Source organism: Schistocerca serialis, chromosome 3 (genome assembly GCF_023864345.2).
Source record: "Schistocerca serialis cubense isolate TAMUIC-IGC-003099 chromosome 3, iqSchSeri2.2, whole genome shotgun sequence".
NCBI classification, from domain to species: Eukaryota; Metazoa; Arthropoda; class Insecta; order Orthoptera; family Acrididae; genus Schistocerca; species Schistocerca serialis.
Genome location: NC_064640.1, coordinates 426,909,355 through 426,933,916, shown reverse-complemented (window position 1 = coordinate 426,933,916; position 24,562 = coordinate 426,909,355).

Sequence of the window (24,562 nt, the reverse complement as noted above, 5' to 3'; positions counted from 1 at the left end):
CAGGCCATCAACAAGTGTTAGCATGCGAACTATTCAACGAAACATCATCGATATGTTGTTTAGGAGCCGAAGGACCACTCGTGTACCCTTGCCGACTGCACGACACTAAGCTTCACGCCTCGCCTGGGCCCATCAACACCGACACTGGACAGTTGATAACTGGAAACATGTCTGATGGGACCAGGCTCGTTTCAAATTATATGGAGCGGGACGTGTACGGGTATGCAGACAATCTCATGAATCCATGGGCCCTGCATGTCAGCAGGGGACTGTTCAAGCTGGTGTAGGCTGAGTGGGGCGTGTGCATCCTGTCTGATCACCTGCATTCATTCATGTCCATTATGCATTCCGACGGACTTGTGCAATAGCAGCAGGACAATGCGACACCCCACACGTCCAGAATTGCTACATAGTGGCTCCAGGAACACTCCTCTGTGTGTAAACACTTCCGCTGGCCACCAAACTGCCCAAAAATAAACATTATTCAGTATACCTGGGATGTCTTGCAACGTGCTGTTGAGAAGACATATCCACCCCATCGTATTCTTACGGACAGCCCTTCAGGATTCATGGTGTAAATTCCCTCCAGCACTACTTCAGACATTAGTGGAGTCTATGCCACGTTGTGCAGCGGCACTTCTACGTGCTCGTGGGACCCCTACACGACATGAGGCAGATGTACCAGTTTCTTTGGCTCTTCAGTGTATGAAGAACATGCTATACAATCGAAATAAACTTTGTCTCCTTAGAAACTTTATATGTGCTATTAATTTCTTTGGACATTAATTCGAATGATGTAGACATTTCGTTAGAATTTGTGGAAACGTTAGAAGAAAAGGTAATAACTGTGACAATTCTGTGAACTGTGCTTTAAAGGATGATTGTTACGCTAGTTAAAGTCCAGAACAAAAATAGAGTATCTTCCACGCCAAAAGAAAACGTGTACAATAAATGCTTTCAGTGTCAAACAAAAGTCAGTGAATGAAAAACTAATCGAAAGATTTAGAACTACTCGTGAGAGTCAGTGCACTAGTAGCGAGGGAGATCTGTGAAATTGAGGGCTCTGAATTGCGAGTGAGGTGAACATCACTGATTTACAGGATATTTCGACTTTGTTATACGGTGAAGAAAGTTGCAAAAATACGAAGTTTACCTCTAATAAATGTGTAGAGGAGATATGTGATCTGAGGCTTCCCCAGCGTATATGCCGTTCGAAGGGTCCTAGGGTTTCCAACCGGATACGATCGTCGAATGCCCACGATATTTCGGCGAATAGCCGTTCCGCCATCATCAGGTGGTGCTGATGCAATGGTCTGTCCGCTCTCTGTGTATAGTATTTATCCCTCGCGGGTCCAGGTGCGATTCTGTGCGTCGAAAATGGTTCAGATGACTCTGACCACTATGGGACTTAACATCTGAGGTCATCAATCCCCTAGAACTTAGAACTACTTAAACCTAACTAACCTAAGGACATCACACACATCCATGCGCTAGACAGGATTCGAACGCGCGACCGTAGCGGGTTTCCCGACAGAAGCGTCTAGAACCACTCGGTCACAGTGGCCGGCCCGTGCTCTGACGTCGCGCCGTGTGTACTGTGGTGGGGGGATGGGGGAAGCGCTGGCTGTGATTGGTGGTGGCGGATCGGGGGGGGGGGGGGGGGGCAGGGGGCGTAGTATCTCTTCGGCGGCCGTGGGGGTATCATCTCGTGTCCGCTTTGCACCGTTGCTCCTTGATAGAGCTTAGTATTGGTTCCCAGGCCTCACTGAGTTGGTAACCAGTGTCCCTGTTGACTAGGTTGTCTGTTACGCGAATTTTTATGGCCTCTTTAAAGATGTAGTCCCAGTAGTTATTTGTGGAAGCCAGTACTTTTGTCTCGTCTTAATTCACTGTGTGTCCAGTGTTTATGGAAAATTGTGCTAGTGCAGATTGACTTGGTTGTCGTAGGCGGGTGTAGTGTTGGTGTTTTTCGCACCGATTTTCCACCATACGAACTGTCTGCTACAGTAGCACGGAATTTTGTATACACCCGCTTTCCTGAGGCCGACGTCGTCTTTCACCGTTCCTAGTACAGCGCGCGTCTTAGCCAGTGATCGGAGGAGTGTGGCGATCTTGTGTTGCCTCAATAGTCTTCTGTTCTAGACGACACGTTCCTTGCAAAAGTTAGAAACGCCAGGCATTTTTTCTCTTCTTCCGTTTGTTCTTCATCTTGGTCCCTGCTGAGCTTCTGTTGTCGGAAGGCACTTTGGATTTGGTTGTTACCGTATCCATTCTTGCGGAACGCAGTCTCAAGATGTTTGAGTTCCACTGACAGGTTCTGTTCGTCCGAGATCGTATGTGCTGTGTGTACCAATGTGTGAAGCACTCCGATTAGCGGAGCCGGATGGTGACAGCTGAAAGCATGTAGGTACAGGCCAGTTTGTGTTACCTTGCGGTACGTACTGTGACCTAGCAAGCCATCTGACCTGCGTTACACAAGAAAAGATAGTTGTCCATCTTTCTTGATTTCTATAATGAATTGTATGTTGTTGTGGATGGAATTAAGATGCTTTAGAAATATTTGTAGTTGATCTGTTCCTTGTGGCCAAATTAAAAATGTGTCGTCCACGTATCGGAAGAAACCTAGAGGCTTAACTTCCAGGGCTACTTCTTCGAAGCTCTCCATGAATAGGTTGGCTACCACCGGAGAGAGAGGGCTCACCATGGCCACTCCATCGGTCTGCTCGTAGTATTGGCCGTTGAAGATAAAGAAGGCCGATGTTAACAGATGCCTGAAGAGTTTTGTCAGATCTGCCCCGAATTTCTCACGGATTAAGTTGATATAATCTTTCGGGGGGCTCGTATAAGTAGTGATACGACACCAAAGCTGACCATGAAGTCGGATTCTTCTAAAGTTAGTTCCTTTAGGCGACCAATGAAGTCCGTCGAATTCCGGAAGTCATGCACACATTTGCCCAGGAAGGGTCGGAGCAGGCCCGCCAGGTGTTGTACAAGCGGGTACGTCGGTGCACCTATGTTGCTAACTATCGGTCGCATCCCATCTTTTAGCGTCTTTGGAAGGCCGTATATCCTCCGTGTTACCGCCGAGCGTTGGCGAAGTCAGGAAATTGGAGATGCTTTGTTGTATCTTCTTAGTCGTGATTGTTTTCATTTTCCGATATTCTGGATCGTCTAGTAATTGCAGCATCTTCTGTTGATAGTCGCATCACTCAAGCATGACAGTAGCGTTCTCCTTGTCGGCGGGGAGAACGACTATCTCTATGTTTTCTCAGAGGATGCATAGTGCTGGTCTTTCCACTCTGGAGATATTGCTTCCGGCTGATATTGCTCTCGAAAGAATCCGGCATGTTTCCCTTTGGATTTCCCTCCTGTAGAGGAGATGTCATTAACAAATAATACTACAGAGAAATTCATAGCTGACGTGAAGACGAAGCGCCTTGTTATCCCTTAAAGCGCTGTATATAATGCCAATCGGTCAGGTTTCGTGCAAGAACTGCGTATAAGCCGCACTTTATCATTTCCAACGAAAAAAAGAGTGTTACTTGTGCAGTCGATGACTGCTATGATACACGCGTGCACAACAATACCAGTAATAAGTGCTGGAGGATTAGTGATTCAGCAGCTTTATTCTATCTTCAGGAACATCAAGGCAAATTAGAACCGAAAATTAAAAGAAAAGGACTATTTACTTGCAGAAGTCTTGTAACCTGTGTAGAAAAATGAGGAAAAATGTGGGAGAAAATTTTCAGTGCTACATCAGAAACATCTTCCTACCATTTGCAGAAAATAATTCATTGCTTTTTTTTGGTCTCTTGGCTTGGATATAATAACCCGTATGTCTTTATGAGGACGACGAAAAGACTGTTAGTATAATTCGGATTCCACCAGGATCTAATAGTGTAATTCAGTCTCTCGGTAAAAAAAAAGGAAATGTCAATAGCGGAAAGCAGTTTTCAGAAAACTGTCAGCCAATATAATTTCCGATCGCTCTTTGTCATTACAGGTTTATCAGCGGAACAGTATTTTTAAAATTTAGTCATTTCTGCATTGTCAGTCTGAATCACCACATATTACGAATATGACAAAGTATGCCTGGTAGCACCACAAGACGCAGGACAACAGCCACGGCCATTTCTTAGTCCACCACAGTGAAGTATCAGGTGTGCCTGGAGTAAGGAAAACGTTTGTTTTACGTCATTCACTAGACACTTCGGATTTTTGTGATGCATACAGATTATAAACAAGGAACTATTTCATTGGCCGGCCGATGTGGCCGAGCGGTTCTAGGCGCTACAGTCTGGAACCGCGCGACCGCTACGGTCGCAGGTTCGAATCCTGCCTCGGGCATGGATGTGTGTGATGTCCTTAGGTTAGTTGGGTTTAAGTAGTTCTAAGTTCTAGGGGACTGATGACCTCAACAGTTAAGTCCCATAGTGCTCAGAGCCATTTGAACCATTTGAACTATTTCATTGTTAGGAGAATATACATTATTCAGAAGTTATCAAAAAACTGTGCTACAGGCACTGTTATAAAATATTTAATGCCAACAAATTAAACTCCCGACTGATGGAAGTCGTCTGTATTGTAACTTCATACAGAAACTTCTCACAGCTTTGAGGCCGGGGCGTAGCTCAGTTGGTAGAGCACTTGCCCTCGAAAGGCAAAGGTCCCGAGTTCGTGTCTTGGTCCGGCACACAGTTTTAATCTGAGAGGAAGTTTCATATCAGCGCACACTCCGCTGTAGAGTGAAAATTTCAATCTAGTAACTTCATACAGTGTTGATGTTCTTTCTTCTGCTAGTCACTTGTGTAACAATTACATCTGCAACAATTTAGCTGTCGATATGAACTGCAAGTTATTCAAAACATTAACGATTTGAGACATGTTCGGTATGGCTTAAGTGCTTAAAATTCACTTGTGTGCACTTTGGACTTTGCGTTACGCTCTCGCAATGGCTGCGTCTGCTTACTCGGCGATTGAATCACTGGGCGGGAAGGGTCGTACAAACCAAAGGCTCTTTTTGTGGCAAATATGAGTAAGAGTACCATAAAAAATACTTATAGTGCGTCTCAGCAGCTAATATTTTGACAGTGCATTGCTTTCGTTGTAATATTCCTGTGCGAAAAATTTCAGGGTAGGTTCGACATTTCGGACTGGACCATTTCCTTGTTAGTGTGAGTAATGGTTGTCTTCAAGTGAAGTATTGAGCAGAAGAGGTACAGCTAATTTAGTGTATCAGGCAGAGACGTACGGAAGTGTTGCTGTGGCGATACATAGCCTTCAATGACGGTATATGTTTGAAGTTTGTAGAGGAAGCACTAAATATTTTAGGCTACATTCAGACCATCATCTAGCCAACTGTTGCCGATTTGCCTCCAATAATTTTAGCTAGTTGCTCGAAACATCACAGTCACCATTCTTCGCCCAGAGAGCATGTAGGGCCCATGATTAAGCGAGGTCAGACATGGTCTACTTCAATGGTGAGAACACATGGTCAGTTTCATCAACAGGTGATAGTAGTGTGGAACACCACCAACGTGATGGTCGGCACGTGCATTTTAATGTCTGCACACGATTTCAAGACCGCGTTGTAGCTGAAGCAGCCCGTTTTAGATACCGAAATTTTAGTCTAGGACAATATGCTCATAAGAGTATGATACTGCGATTACGATCGTATGCAGTGAACAACAGATATATGTGAATAAAACTTCATTCGTGTGTATCAGTTTCTACGGGTCTATCCAGTTTCGTTTCCTACTGGTGTACTTTATTATTCTATTAAGAGTGCAACAGATTTACTGAATGACAAAGGTATTCATTAACAAGCTTTTGTTGTATTCGTCCTGCACTATATAACTGATTTTTCCATAGACTAGTTCAGCGGACAAAATATTATTCACCCCAGGAAACAACATTCAGCAAATTCCTGTGCTTTTTCATGAAATAAGCGATATTCTTGTCTGTCACATTGACATCAGTATTAAGTCATCTCCTCCATGTAGAGCGAGGTGACACACACCTGACTCGCATTCGGGAGGACGGCGGTTCAATCCCGAGTCCGGCCATCCTGATTTATGTTTTCCGTGATTTCCCTAAATCGCTCAAGGCAAATGCCGGGATGATTCCTTTGAAAGTGTACGGCCGACTTCCTTCCCCGTCCTTCCCTAATCCGATGAGACCGATGACCTCGCTGTCTGGTCTCCTTCACCAAACAACCCAACCCAACCCAACCCGTTAAAACAGCGGAATTGTCTCTTTGAAGCGTTGTAGATGATGCACTGTCCAATCACATTAATGTGACCACCTGTCAAAGCTGAATAACCACCTTTTGCAGCTAGGACGGCTGCGAGATGTGCAGAAAGAGCGTCAGTGAGGTTCTCGAAGATACTGACGGGGATGTGGAGCCATGCCGACTTCAGTGCCGTGGCCAGCTTCGCCAGGTCTCTCGGTTGAGGAACCGTAGCGCGAAAACCCTGATATAGGTGGTTCCACAGATTCTGGATTCGGTTTAAATCCGGGGAGTCTAGTAGTCAGAGGAGTACGGTAAACTCATCGTTGTGTTCTTCGAACCACGCACGTACAATGAGAGCTGTGTGACACTTTGTTATTGTCCTGCTGATAGATGCCATTGTGCCGAGGTAAAACAAATTGCATGTAGGAGTGGACATGGTCTCCAATAATAGATTGGTACTTGCGTTGAGCCACTGTGCTTTCCGGAATGACAAAATCACGCAGGGAATGCCACGAAAACATTCCCCACACCATAACGTTCCCTCCTCCGCCCTGGACCCTTGTGACGATTGTTGCAGGGTATTTGCTTTCAGACGCTTCGCGCCGTGCACGCCAATGGCCATTCGTCATCTGAAAAGACTACCTTCACAGCCAGTGGACGGCCAGTTGCAGTATTGGCATGCAAATTCCAGCCTCCTTCGCTGATGAACAGCAGTCAGCATGGTTGCATTGAACCAGGTGCCTGCTGCAGAGACCTATACACAGCTACGTTAGCCGATCGGTCGTTGAGGGGAAACTCTTGTTAGCCCCTTGGTTCATTTGGGCAGTCAGTTGGCCAAAAGTTGCACGTCTATTAGCCCGTACATGTCGCCACTTCTGTCGTTCACCTCTGTCATCTGTTGCGTCAAGAGTGGAAGCATTTCCGAAACGGTTAAGTCTGTAAACTATTACGTGCCGCCGTGGTTAAAGTATACCGTGCATGGCAAAATGGCGCCGAAGCAACTGTGGTGCGCCACGGGTGGTAGATGACGGGGGTGAACGACGACAATGGAAATGTGCGTGGGTGAAACTGACGGCCCAGAGGATCCAAGGGGTTACCAAGAGCGTCTCCTTAACGAACGTTCAACAAATGTTGCTGCCTATGGGCCTCAGCAGCAGGCACCCGGTTCATGCAACCGCGCTGACTGCTGTTCATCAGCAACGAAGATCGCAATTTGCGCACCAGTACCGCAACTCGACGTCCACTGAGTGGCGAAAGGTGGTCTTTTTATATGAATGACGTTTTATGTTCCATCGGACAAATGGCGTTGACATGTACGGCGTGAAACGCCTGAAAGCAAGCACGTTGCAACAATCGTCGGAAGGATCCAGGCTGGAGGGCATACCCTAGGTCGTCTCGTCATTCTGGAAGGCACTCTGGATCAACACAAGTATGCATGTCTCCTTGCTGACAATGTTCACCCCTTCATGAACTTTGGTTTTCCTGGGCAAGTAGGCATCTACCAGCAGGACAATGCAACGTGTCACACAGCTCGCAGTGTACGTGCGTGATCAGAAGAGCACCAGGGTGAGTTTACTGTGCTCCCTTGGCCACCAAACTCACCGGATTTAAACAAAGTCGAGAACCTATGGGACCACCTCGATCGGGCTGTTCGCGCCATGGATCCTCAACCGAGAAATCTAGCGCAGCTGACCACGGCACTGTAGCCGTCATGGCTCGACAACCCTGTCGGTGCCTTTCAGAACTTTATTGACTCTGTCCGTGCACGTCTCGCTGCGTTCCACACTGCAAAATGTGGATAAACGTGATTAACCTAAATTATTATGCTCGAAGGTAAATGCGAATCCCACTGTTCCTAATTACAGGTATCTTGAACATCACACTACCTCACTCAGAAACACCTCTGAATGGGATCCTCAAGGGCTGAAAGATGGAAGAAGAGAACAAGCAAGATTAGACTTTAATATCCCGTTGTTGACAAGAGACGAGATCATGGAGTTGGAACTAGAATTAGACAAGAGGTTTATTTTATTTTATTTTTTATTTTTAGGAGCTATTCCAGCATTCGCCTTAAGCTATTTGGGCTAAGAACGGAAAACCTGAATTTACACATTCAGTTACACTGATTATCTGTACCACTGGTTTGTTGTTGTTGTTGTTGTGGTCTTCAGTCCTGAGACTGGTTTGATGCAGCTCTCCATGCTACTCTATCCTGTGCAAGCTTCTTCATCTCCCAGTACCTACTGCAACCTACATCCTTCTGAATCTGTTTAGTGTACTCATCTCTTGGTCTCCCTCTACGATTTTTACCCTCCACGCTGCCCTCCAATACTAAATTGGTGATCCCTTGATACCTCGGAATGTGTCCTACCAACCGATCCCTTCTTCTAGTCACGTTGTGCCACAAACTCCTCTTCTCCCCAATCCTATGCAATACCTCCTCATTAGTTATATGATCTACCCATCTAATCTTCAGCATCCTTCTGTAGCACCACATTTCGAAAGCTTCCATTCCCTTCTTGTCCAACCTATTTATTGTCCACGTTTCACTTCCATACATGGCTACACTCCAAACAAATACTTTTAGAAACGACTTCCTGACACTTAAATCTATACTCGATGTTAATAAATTTCTCTTCTTCAGAAACGCTTTCCTTGCCATTGCCAGTCTACATTTTATATCCTCTCTACTTCGACCATCATCAGTTATTTTGCTCCACAAATAGCAAAATTCCTTTACTACTTTAAGTGTCTCATTTCCTAATCTAATTCCCTCATCATCACCCGACCTAATTTGACTACATTCCATTATCCTCGTTTTGCTTTTGTTGATGTTCATCTTATATCATCCTTTCAAGACACTATTCATTCCGTTCAACTGCTCTTCCAAGTCCTTTGCTGTCTCTGACAGAATTGCAATGTCATCGGCGAACCTCAAGGTTTTTATTTCTTCTCCATGGATTTTAATACCTACTCCGATTTTTTATTTTGTTTCCTTCACTGCTTGCTCATGGTTTAATTCCCCTAAAATGATATTTCAACAGCTTTTAGGGGAATAGCCGTTGGGACAATGAAACCATACGGCGTACACTTTGCACCGTCTTTGAAACGTCTGACCCATCTCCTTTAACGGTATCACACGACTCCAAGGTATTTTTAGATCCTCTTATCTTCTTTCGGTTTATGCTAATTATTTAAGAAAGCGTTCAGCAGAGAGGTTTTCAATTTTGTCTAATAGGGGCAGCACAAATAGACTGGTGCCTGTACCATAAGAGGTAGCCAGTGTACCACGGTACAGGAAAACATATTTGAAGTGTTGGCAGAAGAGCCAACACCGTGTTGCTAGTGGAGGCCGAAATGCACGCTTTTAAGCTCACGCAGATTGGCGTGATGTCTGGAACAAGGTAAAGTAATTATCCTATAAAGAAACGAAAGTAGTTCTTGGAATACTTAACTTTAATCCACAATTGGAGAACATCGCTCTTGTTTAGACATTATTAACAATCTCAATATAAACTGGTAATGGCGCCTTGCTAGGTCGTAGCAAATGACGTAGCTGAAGGCTATGCTAACTATCGTCTCGGCAAATGAGAGCGTTTTTGTCAGTGGAACATTCCTAGCAACGTCGGCTGTACAACTGGGGTGAGTGCTAGGACGTCTCTCTAGACCTGCCGTGTGGCGGCGCTCGGTCTGCAATCACTGACAGTGGCGACACGCGAGTCCGACGTATACTAACGGACCGCGGCCGATTTAAAGGCTACCACCTAGCAAGTGTGGTGTCTGGCGGTGACACCACAATATTGAAAAGAAAATTAAATAATTAAATTCTGTGTATGCGACTGTCAGCACAAAAGAAACCAAATAAATTGTGTCGAATTCCCGCTGAAAGAACTTTCTTCATGCTCAAAATATTTTGCTTTGAATAGCATGTTTTGAAATAAGGTATTTTGTAGTAAGACGAATTTTGTATGCAGTATATTGTGCATTCGTCTGAGGCATGAGAATTGTTTCATATGTAAAATTAGCTTAAGTTACTATGACCTATGTGAAGGCTGTATAGTTCACTTATGTCAATATATGACAGATTTGTGAACTGAAAATATTAAAGGTTTTAGTGTATGGTATTATCTACTGTATCTGTTGTAAGACAATATGTATTCATTTTTCACTTGCATAGAAATATTCAACTTTAAATTTCACCTCTTTCTCAGTTTAATATTCGGAAATTTATTCGTAGAATTTTATGGGTTTTACTATAATATTTTTAAAAATTCGTTAAATTCTTTGAGCACTAATGTTTTTTTTAAAACTATACACTCTCACGCGGAAAATAAACTAAACATATGCAATTTGCGTGCTTGCATGTGGAAGTAAAGATTTCTTTTCTTCAAGAAACGATATGCGATATCTTTCGTGGACAATACACTCATTCTGTTGGCCATATTTCGTTAAAATTGTGGATTACATTTCTCCAGAAACTTTCTTCCGTTGCACAAGTTCCATATCAGTGGTAATGAAATACAGCGCTGGCCGATTACTTCTCAATTGCGTAGATTTTCGATAATAAGCCAGTGTTGTACACGGTGTGTAACAAAAGGGTATGGTTAACCTTTCAGGAAACATTCCTGACACACAGAGGAAGAAAAAAATTTGTATGGATACTAGTTTATAAACGATTTATTTATATTTTAGAGCTCATTTTCTACTTATCTTCAAAATCGCAATGATCATGGGGAACCCACAGAAAAAGAACGTATCAGTACAGTATGAAACAATTTGCTATATGAAATTTGCTAAATGTCCTCCGTTGCCAAAGAAACATACGTCAACCCACCATCGCGTTGAATCCATGATGCGTTGATGTATTCCTGGAGAACTGTGTACTGTTTCACAGGCTTCCAAAACAAGGGCACGAAGACTCTGCACATCATGTGCCGGAGTTTTGTACAAAAGAGCTTCCAAATGCCTCCACAAATAAAAGTCTAGTAGGTTAAAGTCCAGAGAGCGTGGAGGCCAAGGAATTCGTCCACATCTACCTATCAATCTTTCATGAAATCTCTTATGCAAGTAAGCACCGAAGTTAGTCGCGTGTCAACACAGGTAATGAAGTGAGCCATATTTCAACATTACCTTCGTTCGACTGGAACAACGAATACTAGCGGTGAGCCTAAGAAGTACAACTTACTGCACATTCTAGACAAACGTATTCAAGAGGGTATTTGGAACATTTCGTGTAGAAAACGTTTCATGTAATGCTGGAACATTCTTTTTCTGCGTGTTTTCCATTATTAATGCGATTATGAAGAGAATTTGACATGATGGGGCTAAGTGTACCTTGGTGTATAAGTAGAAAGCTGTGCCACTGGTGCTCTAACACAGACGAAATTAAAATGTGATATTCAGTAATTGTTTCTAGAAATGAATGTACACTCCTGGAAATGGAAAAAAGAACACATTGACACCGGTGTGTCAGACCCACCATACTTGCTCCGGACACTGCGAGAGGGCTGTACAAGCAATGATCACACGCACGGCACAGCGGACACACCAGGAACCGCGGTGTTGGCCGTCGAATGGCGCTAGCTGCGCAGCATTTGTGCACCGCCGCCGTCAGTGTCAGCCAGTTTGCCGTGGCATATGGAGCTCCAGGGCAGTCTTTAACACTGGTAGCATGCCGCGACAGCGTGGACGTGAACCGTATGTGCAGTTGACGGACTTTGAGCGAGGGCGTATAGTGGGCATGCGGGAGGCCGGGTGGACGTACCGCCGAATTGCTCAACACGTGGGGCGTGAGGTCTCCACAGTACATCGATGTTGTCGCCAGTGGTCGGCGGAAGGTGCACGTGCCCGTCGACCTGGGACCGGACCGCAGCGACGCACGGATGCACGCCAAGACCGTAGGATCCTACGCAGTGCCGTAGGGGACCGCACCGCCACTTCCCAGCAAATTAGGGACACTGTTGCTCCTGGGGTATCGGCGAGGACCATTCGCAACCGTCTCCACGAAGCTGGGCTACGGTCCCGCACACCGTTAGGCCGTCTTCCGCTCACGCCCCAACATCGTGCAGCCCGCCTCCAGTGGTGCCGCGACAGGCGTGAATGGAGGGACGAATGGAGACGTGTCGTCTTCAGCGATGAGAGTCGCTTCTGCCTTGGTGCCAATGACGGTCGTATGCGTGTTTGGCGCCGTGCAGGTGAGCGCCACAATCAGGACTGCATACGACCGAGGCACACAGGGCCAACACCCGGCATCATGGTGTGGGGAGCGATCTCCTACACTGGCCGTACACCACTGGTGATCGTCGAGGGGACACTGAATAGTGCACGGTACATCCAAACCGTCATCGAACCCATCGTTCTACCATTCCTAGACCGGCAAGGGAACTTGCTGTTCCAACAGGACAATGCACGTCCGCATGTATCCCGTGCCACCCAACGTGCTCTAGAAGGTGTAAGTCAACTACCCTGGCCAGCAAGATCTCTGGATCCGTCCCCCATTGAGCATGTTTGGGATTGGATGAAGCGTTGTCTCATGCGGTCTGCACGTCCAGCACGAACGCTGGTCCAACTGAGGCGCCGGGTGGAAATGGCATGGCAAGCCGTTCCACAGGACTACATCCAGCATCTCTACGATCGTCTCCATGGGAGAATAGCAGCCTGCATTGCTGCGAAAGGTGGATATACACTGTACTAGTGCCGACATTGTGCATGCTCTGTTGCCTGTGTCTATGTGCCTGTGGTTCTGTCAGTGTGATCATGTGATGTATCTGACCCCAGGAATGTGTCAATAAAGTTTCCCCTTCCTGGGACAATGAATTCACGGTGTTCTTATTTCAATTTCCAGGAGTGTATATTGGTTGCTTTTTGAGGATTTACGTACTAATTATCACTAAGTAAGTAGCGAAAATAGAGGCATGATTCCTGTCGTAAATCAGTGACCTTTAAATAAATAAATTACTGATTTATTACAAACAATGATCCTAAAAAATTATCGTTTTTGTGGTACCAGGTTTCGGCTGTGTATAGTTGCCTTCAGAACTCCTTTATGTTACTAGTTAGCTGGTCGAAGAAATCACTTCGCCATTCACTTTGTCGCTGTAAGAACTACGTAACTTTATGATTTTGCAGTGACGAAGCGGTGTGTCGAAGTGAATAATTACATTCAGTGTAGAGGAGATATAAAGATGGTTATGTAATTCCGAAACTGGTTATAATAATGACAATATTGTGTATGCTATAGAGTGTATTATATCTCCAATAACACACTATTTGTGGCTCTATAATATGTAATGTTTTGGGTCACTTATGTAACACATCCTTGATTCAGGGTGTTTCCTCAGACAGATTAAAATTTGCCATTGTTAGCCTCTCAGTACAATGGTTGACTCCGAAGATGTCATTAACGGTCACCTAGTGTCACTCGTTGTATCATTTATTAAATTTTAGAGAAGATAATATGCCACAGGGTTGTGATCCACCTTTGTAGCAATGGGATACTTAAGGAATGGCAGTTTGGATTTGAAAAAGGCCTATCTGCTCAGAGACCTATTTATACATTTACTGAGCATTTGATAAAATCTTTAAGTGGGACGTTCTGTAACCTATAGAAAGCATCTGATTGCAGTTATCGTAATATCCTATTTGAGAAGCTAGATTTTTATGGAATACGTAGTTCAGTACACGCCTGGAACGTAGAAAGTTTCTCTACGCCGTTAGGGTAATACAAAGAGGGATGTCACATCGTCTGCATGGGGAGATATTACAATGGGAGTTACCCACGGTTCTATCCTTGGCCTGCTACTGCTCATTCTTAATGTTAATAACCTACCATTTATTTCAATCAGGAGATATGAGTAGTCCTGTTTGCAAATGACAAAATCATTGTTGTGAAGCCGAGCAATGTAATATAAGCAAAGAAAACAGTGAATAACATTTTTGTGAATGTTACTGACTGCTATTACAGAAATGAGCTGTCTTTAAATATTAAGAAAAGAAACATGTCCTTCATTTCTGTACTATCAAAAATACCTCAGCTCCTGTTAACCTAGTATAACGAGAACATAATAAAGGGAGTAGAAAAGTTGTAAGTTCCTGGGTTGCCATATCGATGAAAACAAACTGAAAAAATTATGGTAGACATAATAAAATGATTATGTTTCTCATTTTTTGTCATATGAGTAATTGTCAACTTTAGGGGTTCCAGAAGTCAATAAATTAATATATTTTGTATATTTTTATTCATTGATGTTTTACGGGATAATATTCTGCGGTAACTCCTCACTTATGCAAAAAGTGTTCATCGGATAATAGAAAATAATTAGAATTATGTGTGGTGTTCACATATTTACGTCTTGCATCTGTTCAAGCAACTGGGAATACTGAACACAACCTCACAGTACATTTAATCGATTTTGAAATTTGTTGTCTACAAATCTGAGTTAGAGAATGATGGAGATATTCGTAAGTACAACACTAGAAGGAAAAGTGAGTTGTGTCACTATTTAATGAATCAATTTTTGGAACAAGAGGGCTGAATTGTGCGGATATAAAACTGTATGACAATTTCTCTGTTTAAATCAAATGTCTGAGAGGCAGCGGAAATGTTTTCAAATGTAGATTTAAGATGTTTCTCGTTAACAACGCCTCCTGTACCACAGAGGATTCCTTCAATAGACATAATTACCTATTTATGCATAAAAACGACAAAGCTACTTTATTTTTATAAATATACGAGGTTTGTCCAGGAAGTAAGTTCCGATCGGTCGCGAAATGGAAATCACTGGGAATATCCGGTAAAGCTTTGCACAGATGTGTTGGGCAGTGTCTCTAGTATGCCCGTCGACCGTGTCGCGTCGCTCTTTTCAGTTTTGAGTGAACAGTGAGCACGTAAAGATGCGTAGGGAACATCGTCTGACGCCAGATGTGAGGGCCTGGTTAGAGATTTCGCCTGTGTCGTGCAGCCCACATAACACAACTGTCGAGCAGTTCCTTCTTCATGCCAATTCTCGGCCGCACACTGCAGGGGCAATGAAGATGCTCCTGCAGCGTTTCCGATGAGAAGTGTTTGATCACCCACAATACAGTCCGTAATTGGCTCCCCCTGAGTCTCATCTCTGCTCACAAGAACCGCTGGCTATGAAGACAAAATTTTTCCACAGACACCGAGCTGCATACCAGTGCAGATAACCGTCCGAAAACACAGGTGGCTGATTTCTATGACGAGGATATTGAAAAGTTGCTACAACACTACGACAGAACCCGAAGTTGGGGGGGCGACTATGTAGAGAAGTAGATGGAAGTTAACTTTTGCAAATAAAACGTTTTTGATTTTCACTGTGGTTTCCATTTCGTGACCGATCGGAACTTACTTTCTGGACAACCCTCGTATGTCTTATGTTGTTTAGCTGACACCTTCCTCATAACAACGTTTATCACGAATATGAGCTGTGTAACATGTAACTTACTATCTCCCCAATGTCGGAAATTATTCTTATAGCAAAATTAGCCCAATCTATACGCTTTAAAAGGTCTACTATATGTATTTTTTCAGTTTATTTAAATTTTGTAAGGTTTCTGCACTGATGTAAAGTATTCAGGAATAGGTTTTTATAAGCGAACTTTTTGGTAATTAATTTGCAATTTCGTAGCATTATTTCTAATTCAATCATCTCAACTGTCTTCCCCAAAAATACATTTATGTAGCTGATCTGTTTTAAACTACTCTAGACGGAAACTTCAGAACTGTCATACAAAGTAGAGTCTCGCAGTCGGAATTTGCGTTCTTGGTAATATTCCTCAGCCTAACCTATCAGCTTACTGAGCTTGTTTGAGACTATAACTGATTTCTGAGTCGTCATACCTCTGACGATGTCTCCAGCATTGGAGGAGGAAACATTAGGCAGAGAAATGTATTACCTCAGGATTGTGACTGGTTACACTATATTTAACGGTGCTTTAATGAACTTTTTTAGCATTGTTAAGCATAGTACGTCACGTGTATTTATTCTGGGGGTCAGCTGTTAGTCGTTGCACCTAGCGTTAATCAGCTGCTGGGCTCCCTGATTTTCTCGTAAAAGAATTCTAATGAAGTGATAGCTCTATATTCAATGGTGCGTGCTACAGACAGTCACAGAAAAAAATCTAAGTTATAGACAGTTTTACATACATAACAAATCCTGGCTTAAAAATGAATCAGCCGAGTATATCCAAACTATTTACAGAATGGCATCTACAACAAGTGATTAAAATTATCTACAAAATGGGTTTATTGGAACAAAAAACCCTCTCTTTTGTCACTGGATACATCGTTTTAGGCTAAGCTCAGATACTGAAGAGTTGTCGAACGAAGTGGGGAGCGAAATCAAGTCTAAGTATGCCTCGACAGCACCGGAGTGTGTGATACCACCACATAAATGAGTTCGAAAGGGCGGATTGATTGGTGTCTGAGAAATGAGTTTGTCATATTATTAGGTTTCACCTGCCACGACTTTGAGGTAAGTGTTGATGCAGCCGACAGAAGAATGTCGCACTTGAGTACTGGACTACATGGTCGTAATGGAATATAAAGCTATGTTTCGATCCTGCAGCACCCTAGGTGTGTCTGCATCGGCGGTTCGAAAGCTTGAGACTGGAGAGCTGACCAGAAACCACAAACGCCGCACACTGCATTGGACACCTGCGGGCTATCTAGTAAAATGTAATATTTCTAGAAAAGCCCCACTTTAACTTCTTCTACAGTGATGTCAGTATACGTTTCAAACCGCAATTTGGCAGCCTTCATTGTTGTGGTATGTAGCGGACAAATGCCAAGTGTACTAATTTCGGGCGCCAAGGGATGAAACATACGATCTTCACTCCTATGTACTGAGAGTAATTCAAAGAGGAATCGCCTTGCAAGACTGGTTTGGAGCCCTAGGTGTTGCAGCGACTTCACCCAAATCCAAATGACAAACTTCGGTCGAATAATGTCTCGTCATTCAGGCTTCACTAATCAGTAAGGATTTAGATTCGTTTGAATCTGTTGTAAAGTACTCCGTCCACTAATTACCTTACTTGGGGAAGACCCGCCATGGTCTTTTATCATTCTTTTATTACCTTTCAGGGCGCATATTTACTAACGAGTACATTTAATGAAACTGGGTTTTGTCATAAAGTCTCGATTATCATGTAGCTGCTCAGGAAAGTAGAAATCCGCTTCATATTACATATATTCAGAACGGATATTTTCCTATATTTTTATCATTTCTAGTAACACCATTAATTACTGATGCTTTGCTGACTTTATGGCCTTCTCTGTTTACAGTTAACTGTAAAACTCGAATGTCATTTCACAGAAAATTTAAGCTGTCCTGATCCTTGAAATTATCTACTGGATGCTCAGGGAATTGGAAATGAGTTTCATGCTACAGATGTCCATAACGGGTATTATTTTCCCACCTTTCTAACATTTATTGTGCCACTATTAATTATTGATGCTGTGAATAGTTTATGGTCATCTCTGTGTTCAGGTAACTAAAAAACTAGGATCTGATTTTTGCCAGAAAATTTAACCTACCGCAGTCCCGAGAGATTAATTTAAGCAACTGCTCAGAGTATTTATTGGGAAAGGCATTAACTACGATACTGTAGAAACCTTTGTCATTGTCATACGTTCCAGCCGCTTGTGTTTCCCATTCCATTGCTAATAAACTCAAATCCTCTGCTATTACTGTGGTATAGTTTGGAAATTTATTTGTGGCACTCTCAGGATTTCTCGGAAGTTTTCAGCCATTACGGCAGTTGATATAAGTGTCGATGAAAGAAACCCAGTTACTAGTGTCAGGAAATCTTCTACATCTGCGTGTCCATCTCAAAAATGATCAAGAGAACTGTTAAGGTGCAGTCTTGTTAACTTCTACTTTGATACGAAAGTTTTGGGTCACTTCTCTCATGACTACAACATGGCTACTTGGCTCCAGATAGAGTATCTGCTGTCCGTTAACAAGCTGCTCTAGCAAACTCTGTTCTCCGATAGCTAACTAGGTGAGCTCATGTAACTCCCGATCGAAGACCTCCATGTCTAGGAAAGGGACATGCAGCAGCTTGTTCTAATTACGATGCTCTTCAGCCGGCAGCCGTTGATTGTTCTGTATAACAGTTTTTTTTTTGTTAAGTCCAGCTTGGCTTTTTCTGAGTGTGGCGATTTTTCTTATGTGCTGCAAATAGACGTACTCAGAGAAATTTTAATGTGTACTGTGGATAAGAAAGAGGCACGGAGAAGTGAAATCGACAGCTTTTTAAGGGGCTCTGAAAAACTAATAAAAGAGCGGTGTTTTCTCACAGGGTTATGACGACACTCTGTGTTACGACCCCGCTTCTACTGGCTGTATTGCTTTAACGATTTCCAGTTGTTCCGCGTACTGAAGGCAATTGCGGAGCGTAACGTCCCGGGACGGCAATCAAGGGTAACGTAGTTATCTGCTAGGAGCTACCCAGTAACTTTTCTCTCTCTTGTAAACGTTTCCATTTAACTTGTTTCTTCTTTCCGTAATTCTGAGGTGATTCGGCATCCTTAAATAAGGAAGTTATCGTGTCGTCTTTAGTGATTCTTGAGTCGAATCCACCTGTTCTAAAACCATCTTGTTGTTAAAGTCGAAGCTTTTTTCGATCTGTGAGTCATTCAGCAGTACATTAATGATGTGGCACACATCATTAAGGTACTACAGTTCACATTTATGGAATATTCTGTCGGTACTTGGAAGAACGCAGACGTATTGAAAGGTGAAATACACCGTACTAGTGGTGGCACAATAATATTTATTTTATATATCGGCTTCCGGCCATTTAGGCCACCCTCGTATAACATAAGACTTAAAAGATAGTTCACATAGCTTCAGCGTCAGGTTATTACTGTACAAAGATTGTTATTCTAAAGATATGTGCCTTTTTATGACTTCCACGATAATATTTATTTTATATATCGCTGTGAACCAGTTTTCGGCTTTTTAGGCCGTCCTCGTATATCATAAGACTAAAGAGACAGGTCACACAACTTCAGCGACAGGTTATAACTGTAATAAGATTGTTATTCTAAAGATATGTGAACTTTTATGTCTATATCTGTACGAAACACACAAGAATAATGAAATACACACTGAAGTTATGAACAAAAGAACATAAGGGGCGATCAAAAAGTTCCGTTCTAACGCCGTACAGTCGAGAATCGCTATGTCAATCAGGTGAAATCGCCTTGAACATTGAGGCGATCATCATACCTACACGCCAGGTTGAAGATATTTGATGAAATGCCGTATCCTGCTGCGTGAAGAAGACTGAAACTGCCTGCTACACGTTATTGTCCGACAGGAATCGTCGGCCCTTCAAGGGCTTTTTCAGGGGCCAAAGGACTGATAATCGCACGTGGAGAGATCAGGACTATGGGGCGGGTGCTCAGCGTCTCCCACTTCAGCCGGCGTAGCTTCTGTGTTACGATATTTGCGATAAGGGGATGGCCTATCATAAAGCATCAGCACGGAACTTGGTGCACCCTTTCACAACAGCGGTTTTCGACAGAATGCAGCCCTATACACATTCCTCATTCTCTGATGGTTAACTACCTGTGTTTGTCCTTCGGCAGCGGAGAAAAAAATAACAACACGTTTGTCCTGTTTTGGCACATCTGATATTAAAATCGCCATAGCTCATGTTCCCGCATTTACAGCACACACGCCAGAAAGACATCAATGCCGCATTAATCCCTTGCCATATCGGTGCCTGTATACCTGCGTCATAGTAGTACTACGTTGCAGCAGCTTCTTGATCGCCCCTTATACTGCAGATTATCAAGTCATATGGACAAAATAACTGGAGAAAGTGACGAGCCAGCAAATAAATAAGTAGCAAGGGGCCGGGCAGAGGGAAGGAAAGAATCAGTAAAATAATATAACAGGGGTGGGGAATAGAATATTTACAACGAGCATATTATCTGATGGTGAGAAAAATATTAACTGGCTGTTGCTACTTTAGCAAGAATGAATAGTGGAACTGTTTGATCATTAAGTCAACATTTTGTGACTGGTATTTATTGATAGCCAGAATTGCAAATTATGTTAGTTTTCTGCCTCTTTGTGGAGAACAACACTTGTAATATCAAATGGTTCAAATGGCTCTGAGCACTATGGGACTTAACATCTGTGGTCATCAGTCCCCTAGAACCGAGAACTTAGAATTAGTTAAACCTAACTAACCTAAGGACATCACACACATCCATGCCCGAGGCAGGTTTCGAACCTGCGACCGTAGCGGTCGCTCGGCTCTAGACTGTAGCGCCTAGAACCGCACGGCCACTCCGGCCGGCTGTAATATCATGATGGTGACATTCAGAGCATGATCAGTAGAGACCGGATTATATGCATTTGCATGTTGCATACGCATTTGCATATTTGGCTCCTTTTCACCGATTACTGCATATTTTAACTAAAAACTAGTGACGATGCATATTTTCGCTCTGAGTTTACAATATTTTAAAAATTTAGAAGGGCGGTCTCTAGCTCGATCCAGTTTTGATGTCTCACAGATTGATCGGGACCTAGAACTGCGTGCAATCGCTAATGGAGAGGCAACTGGCATTCGAAATCATTACAAAAGAGGAACAGGAACAGGTAGAGTCAATGCTCCTGCGCCCGCGCCCCAGGTTAATCCCCTCCGCTGTCATACCGTAGGCGTCGGCAACAATTGAATTATACTACGCAAGCTTTTAGTCGCTGGTCCATTGTACACAGTTGAACTTGTTAACGACGTGTAGTGCGTAACGTGTTGTGTTCCATGCCACCCGAAAAAAGAATCGTCGTTTCGTGGAAAGCCGACCATCCTGGAACATTTACATATGACAGAATTGTTTTATATTGTCGAGTTTGCGAGAAAAACATTTCGTGCAAAAAAAAAGTTCCAAACAGCTCAGCATGTCAAGACAAGTCATCATATCACAGGAATGCAGAAGAAAGGACCAAGACAACAACTTCTGACAACAGCAAGTTGCAGTAACAGGGATTTGTCCAAAGGTAACCAAAAAAGTCGGTTTAACATGGAAGCATTCATTGCAAGCAATATTCCTCTTCACAAACTTACAAACCCTATCCTCAAAGGATTCCTGCCCAAATATTGCTTAAATCAAAATATACCAGATGAATCAACAGTGCGTAAAAATTACATATCGACAATTTACGTAAATGTTCAGGAACAAATACGCAATGAACTCTAGGACAGCATAATATGGACTTCAGTTGACGAAACTACAGACACTTGTGGCCTTTACATTGCAAATTTAATTGTTAGTGCTTTAAAAGAAGAGCCTTCTACTACCTATTTAGCAGCCTGCGAAGAACTTGAAAAAGTACATCATTCTACGATCGCCAGATTTGTGAATGAGGGTATTAGAAAAATATTTCCAGAATTTTCTACAGACGAAACGGTGTTTGTGGTTATTTCACATACTGCCCCCTATATGATCAAAGCAGAAGAGCCCTACAATTATTTTATCCCAATTTGATTCATATGACGTGCTTTGCTCATGGAGTACATCGCCTTGCTGAAGAAGTACATTACACGTTTGTGAATGTAAATAAACTGATTTCATCCACAAAGAAAAACATTTCTAATGGCTCCTGCTCGCACCAAGACCTACAAAGAAAAACTACCAAATGCGTCTTTACCTCCCGAACCAGTGGTAACTCGTTGGGGTATGTGGGTCAAAGGTGTCTTGTTTTACAATGAACATTTAGAGACCCTTAGAGAGGTAGTAAACGACTTCGACAGTGCAAAGGCTTTGGCAGTTTGCCAGTGCAAGGAATGATTCCCATATTAAAAAAGCACTCATTTTTCCCATAAACCTGCAATTATTAAAAAGCTTGAAACTCAAGGTTGGGCGTTGAATGAATCTATTCAGATAATGAATAAAATTATGCTAGTGAACTCCACATTGTCGGAGGTATTCCCAAGAAAACTTAAAGAAAAGTTGGAAAACATTTTAAACAATAACCCAGGCTTTGAACCTTATGCCAAATTGATAGTTTTATTAATGGGACGATTGAACTTTTACCAGAAACAATAAGTGCTAACATAGCACCCAAATTCAAATACTGCCCAGTTACCTCAGTTGATGTCCTTTTCTGCTTATAAAAATCTTACTAGCGAACATTTGGAACCGTACTTGGTCGTTTATGTTTGCAATAGTACAAAAAAGGAAAAATAAATTTTAAATGATGCTTTGATCCAATGGTATTAATTAAAAGTTAATGCTGTTCAAAAATCAATAATCGTATATTGTTTTTTAAATAAAATTTTAAGGAGTTTTTGAGCGTGCCCCTCTGCGTGCGATACATATCGAAGTTGGCCCTGTACATACCGACTGTTACTCTGCGACTCACTCGCATTGGATCCACTTGTTACCGACGGCAATAGCAAAGAAGGAACAATTCTTGAAATACGGTATGCGTCCCCATTTTGAAAATTCTTGGAAAATAATCCCAGAAAGAGCCCCTTCCCAACCTCAACCAGAAAATATTCAGAAAATGATATCAGCGTTCTACGAGTATGTGTACCGGTTTTTCGCGTGGCCGAAGCTCTTCCTCGTAACTGATATGCAGAGGTTTGACTTTGAGATATAATACTCGCAGTAACTACCATGTTTTTTTATTGTTTGATCTTGCACATTTAGACAATTTTCATGGATTTTTAAGCATTTTTCATACATATCTTAAGGCTTTATGGTCTTTATGGTGCATGTAATCCGGTCTCTAATGATTAACAATGATATATTTAATTATTTTTATTTATTTATTTATTGTTCCGTGGGACCAAATTAAGGAGATGTCTCGATGGTGATGGAACGAGTCAGTACATGAAATTATAACACGATAGTAGAAACAGATAAAATGAAATATAAGTAACATATTCAGGCGACAATTCGTAAGTTTAAATAAAGAAAATCAACAATGTAACACTGGAATTTGCTTAATTTTTCAGCTCTTCCAGGAGCTCCTCGACAGAATAGAAGGAGTGAGCCATGAGGAAACTCTTCAGTTTAGACTTAAAAGTGTTTGGGCTACTGCTAAGATTTTTGAGTTCTTGTGGTAGTTTTGTGAAAATGGATGCAGCAGAATACTGCACTCCTTTCTGCACAAGAGTCAAGGAAGTGCATTCCACATGCAGATTTGATTTCTGCCTAGTATTAACTGAGTGAAAGCTGCTAACTCTTGGGAATAAGCTAATATTGCTAACAACAAACGACATTAAAGAAAATATATACTGTGAGGGCAATGTCAGAATTCCCAGACTATTGAACAGGGGTCGACAAGAGGTTCTCGAACTTACACCACACATAGCTCGAACAGCCCGTTTTTGAGCCAAAAATACCCATTTTGAATCGGAAGAATTACCCCAAAAAATAATACCATATGACATAAGCGTATGAAAATATGCGAAGTAGACTACTTTTCGTGTTGAACTGTTGCTTATTTCAGATACTGTTCTAATGGTAAATAAAGCAGCATTTAGTTTCTGAACAAGATCCTGAACATGGGCTTTCCACAACAGCTTACTATCTATCCGAACGCCTAGGATCTTGAACTGTTCCGTCTCGCTTATAATATGCCCATTATGTCTGATCAAAATATCGGTTCCTGTTGAATTTTGAGTTAGAAACTGTAAAAACGGAGTCTTACTGTGATTTAGCATCAAATTATTTTCCACAAGCCACAAATTTATTTCATGAACTACATTATTTGATACTGTTTCAATATTACACACAAGATTCTGCACTACCAAGCTGGTGTCATCAGCAAACAGAAATATTTTTGAATCACCTGTAATACTAGAAGGCATATCATTTGTATAAATAAGAAACAGCAGTGGCCCCAGCACCGACCCTTGGGGAACGCCCCACTTAACTGTGCCCCATTGGGCAGATATGGCTAAGTACTGGGCTAACATACATAGAACGATACTTCAGTATTCTGCTAGATACCCCGTCATATCCATGAGAGTTCTTGGTCTTTAGTGATTTAATTATTAACTCAGTCTCCCTCTTGTCAGTATCATGGAGGAGCATTTCAGGTAACAGTCTCGGAACACTTTTTTCTACGTGCGATTCCCTGTTGGGACTAGGTTTCTATTTAGTTCACCTGCTATATTCAGAAAGTGATTATTAAATACTGTACATAGATGCGACTTATCACTAACACGAACATTCCCACTACTCACTGATTCTATATCCTCGACCTGTCTCTGCAAACCAGCCACTTCCTTTACGACTGACCATATGGTTTTAATTTTATCCTGAGACTTACCTATTCT